The following is a 4,151-nucleotide window of genomic DNA, read 5'->3' on the forward strand; positions in this document are numbered from 1 at the left end:
CGCCTTAACCTAACCTGTATTGCGCCTTAACCTAACCTGTATTGCGCCTTAACCTAACCTGTATTGCGCCTTAACCTAACCTGTATTGCGCCTTAACCTAACCTGTATTGCGCCTTAACCTAACCTGTATTGCGCCTTAACCTAACCTGTATTGCGCCTTAACCTAACCTGTATTGCGCCTTAACCTAACCTGTATTGCGCCTTAACCTAACCTGTATTGCGCCTTAACCTAACCTGTATGGCGCCTTAACCTAACCTGTATGGCGCCTTAACGTAACCTGTATTGCGCCTTAACGTAACCTATATTGCGCCTTAACGTAACCTATATTGCGCCTTAACCTAACCTATATTGCGCCTTAACGTAACCTATATTGCGCCTTAACGTAACCTATATTGCGCCTTAACCTAACCTATATTGCGCCTTAACCTAACCTATATTGCGCCTTAACCTAACCTATATTGCGCCTTAACCTAACCTATATTGCGCCTTAACCTAACCTATATTGCGCCTTAACCTAACCTATATTGCGCCTTAACGTAACCTATATTGCGCCTTAACCTAACCTATATTGCGCCTTAACCTAACCTATATTGCGCCTTAACCTAACCTGTATTGCGCCTTAACGTAACCTATATTGCGCCTTAACGTAACCTATATTGCGCCTTAACGTAACCTATATTGCGCCTTAACCTAACCTATATTGCGCCTTAACCTAACCTATATTGCGCCTTAACCTAACCTATATTGCGCCTTAACCTAACCTATATTGCGCCTTAACGTAACCTATATTGCGCCTTAACGTAACCTATATTGCGCCTTAACGTAACCTATATTGCGCCTTAACGTAACCTATATTGCGCCTTAACGTAACCTATATTGCGCCTTAACGTAACCTATATTGCGCCTTAACGTAACCTATATTGCGCCTTAACGTAACCTATATTGCGCCTTAACCTAACCTATATTGCGCCTTAACGTAACCTATATTGCGCCTTAATGTAACCTATATTGCGCCTTAACGTAACCTATATTGCGCCTTAATGTAACCTATATTGCGCCTTAATGTAACCTATATTGCGCCTTAATGTAACCTATATTGCGCCTTAACGTAACCTACGTTGCGCCTTAACGTAACCTACGTTGCGCCTTAACGTAACCTACGTTGCGCCTTAACGTAACCTACGTTGCGCCTTAACGTAACCTACGTTGCGCCTTAACGTAACCTACGTTGCGCCGTAACGTAACCTACGTTGCGCCGTAACGCAACCCACGTTGCGCCGTAACGTAACCCACGTTGCGCCGTAACGTAACACACGTTGGGCCTTAACCCAACACACGTTGGGCCTTAACCCAACACACGTTGGGCCTTAACCCAACACACGTTGGGCCTTAACCCAACACACGTTGGGCCTTAACCCAACACACGTTGGGCCTTAACCCAACACACGTTGGGCCTTAACCCAACACACGTTGGGCCTTAACCCAACACACGTTGGGCCTTAACCCAACACACGTTGGGCCTTAACCCAACACACGTTGGGCCTTAACCCAACACACGTTGGGCCTTAACCCAACACACGTTGGGCCTTAACCCAACACACGTTGGGCCTTAACCCAACACACGTTGGGCCTTAACCCAACACACGTTGGGCCTTAACCTGCTCTGTAATTGTCATACGACGCGTTAAATTAGTGTAGTGTTGCCTAACTGCAACCCCCGCAATATAGTTTGCTACTCGCACTGCCCGGTCCCCAGTGTATCGCTTCATGTTAAACACCTTGCAGCTATACACTGTAATGTGGATGGCAGCAGGACGTACATGCTCAATGCCCTTTGCAGTTGTTCATTGGCATTTGCAGTTGTTCATTGGCATTTGCATGGCGAAGCACTTAGCCTACGCTGTGGTACGGCCTGTGTCAACTGTCCGCTGATGTTGTACGTCCAAATCACACACTGTACTGCACATTGGTCCTCATGTACTGAATGATACATCGTGGTACATGTGACCGTACAACGACTGCGCCAACAACGGCGAACCATGCGGTCCAAATGTTGTGCACTCAGCTACGTGTCGTCTCCCTATAAGAGCTGGATTGCAGTGTGGTATGCCCTGGATGGCGATCAGCATGAGCCGTCTGTTGATGTAGTGGCGCGTGTTGTCAGACGTAGTCGTCTCTTCTCACACACCGTGATAGCATGGTGCACTGCGTTCCACATCTGCGACATGCGACAGAGGCCGGTTGACAGTCGTTCGCGCAATGGACATCGCATACGTACGGGGGCCACCTTCCACGTGTTCGCGAAGCGTGCACATGTTGTTGCGTGTATGTGGGCAGACATAGTGTGTCGTGACACCTGACACAGGCATGCAACAATCGTTGAATTTGCAAATGGCGATGGACGCCTACGTTTGCTGGTGACGTTACGCAAATGAACAACTGGTAAACCGTTGTGGTGCGGTTGTTCTCGCTAGAGGTGAATCAGTGATGGCGACGATCGGTTGAGCTACCAACCGGTTGTTCCAGCGATACCCACCATGCCCACGAACGTGAATGGCATCTGGGTGTGAAGCGATACGCGGCGGTGGCTGGGTGGGACCGTCCCCGGCCGGTGAGGGGGGGCCTCCCGGCGTGCTGGCCGCGCGGTGCGTGGGCGCACGCGCTACAGCCGGCTGGTGGGGGCGGCCAGTGGCAGGCGCGCCGGCCGACGGAGGCGGCAGGCGGCGCAGCTGCGCGCCGGCGCACCCTGCACGCGGCGCCGTGCGGCCAAAGTAGGTCCTCGCGGGCCCGGTGCGAAGCGCGGTGGACATCTGCAGTGTGCTGGTCCGATTGAGGACTGTGTGCGCTGAGGATGCGCCGCCGCCCGGCGCTCGGCGCCGCGACGCCGTCTGCTGCTCGGTCGCCTCTGCGGTTCTCGCAGGTGGTTTGTATCGCAGCTGTGCGGACGTGTTGGCGCGTGCGCTGTGCTGGGAGAGTTCGCTTCGGCACCCAAGTGGGGCTTTTGTCCTTCTGTGGCGCTGGCGTTGGAGCTGCCGGTCACCGTAGGTGGCGCGTGTTGTCTCCCGCCGGCAATGCCACGACAGCACGCTCCCGGGCCTCTGTCGGCAGCGGCAAGCTCAGTTGGGAGCACGGGTGGTCGCACCTAAAGCGTCTACTCGCCAAACTCCGGGCGATTGCGCCTCTCTCGAACCCGACCAAGTACTTAGGACGGCGCTGCGCGCCGCCGGGACCTGAGAGGGTTTCGAGGTGTATGGTGCAGGGGAGCTCAGCCTCCTCCTGTTTGCAGAATAATTGAGCGGACGCTTGCGTGTTCGCGCGGGCCCCCGGGACACACTCCCGGGCGGCCGGCTGCTCAGCTCTAGTTGACGCAGCTCCCTGGTTGATCCTGCCAGTAGTCATATGCTTGTCTCAAAGATTAAGCCATGCATGTCTCAGTACAAGCCGCATTAAGGTGAAACCGCGAATGGCTCATTAAATCAGTTATGGTTCCTTAGATCGTACCCACGTTACTTGGATAACTGTGGTAATTCTAGAGCTAATACATGCAAACAGAGTCCCGACCAGAGATGGAAGGGACGCTTTTATTAGATCAAAACCAATCGGTCGGCTCGTCCGGTCCGTTTGCCTTGGTGACTCTGAATAACTTTGGGCTGATCGCACGGTCCTCGTACCGGCGACGCATCTTTCAAATGTCTGCCTTATCAACTGTCGATGGTAGGTTCTGCGCCTACCATGGTTGTAACGGGTAACGGGGAATCAGGGTTCGATTCCGGAGAGGGAGCCTGAGAAACGGCTACCACATCCAAGGAAGGCAGCAGGCGCGCAAATTACCCACTCCCGGCACGGGGAGGTAGTGACGAAAAATAACGATACGGGACTCATCCGAGGCCCCGTAATCGGAATGAGTACACTTTAAATCCTTTAACGAGTATCTATTGGAGGGCAAGTCTGGTGCCAGCAGCCGCGGTAATTCCAGCTCCAATAGCGTATATTAAAGTTGTTGCGGTTAAAAAGCTCGTAGTTGGATTTGTGTCCCACGCTGTTGGTTCACCGCCCGTCGGTGTTTAACTGGCATGTATCGTGGGACGTCCTGCCGGTGGGGCGAGCTGAAGGCGTGCGACGCGCCTCGTGCGTGCTCGTGCGTCCCGAG

At 53.1% G+C, this 4,151-nt stretch overlaps 1 non-coding gene across 1 annotated transcript in view; it reads left to right on the top strand.

The window, feature by feature from the left end:
* The first annotated feature begins 3,373 nt into the window (after positions 1 to 3,373).
* Positions 3,374 to 4,151, top strand: part of LOC124590591 — a 1,910-nt gene continuing 1,132 nt past the window's right edge. Inside the window, exon 1 of the ribosomal RNA XR_006976649.1 lies at positions 3,374 to 4,151. This exon is cut by the window's right edge and continues 1,132 nt beyond it. This is a non-coding gene — a ribosomal RNA (small subunit ribosomal RNA).

Source organism: Schistocerca americana, unplaced genomic scaffold (genome assembly GCF_021461395.2).
Source record: "Schistocerca americana isolate TAMUIC-IGC-003095 unplaced genomic scaffold, iqSchAmer2.1 HiC_scaffold_77, whole genome shotgun sequence".
Classification (NCBI taxonomy): Eukaryota; Metazoa; Arthropoda; class Insecta; order Orthoptera; family Acrididae; genus Schistocerca; species Schistocerca americana.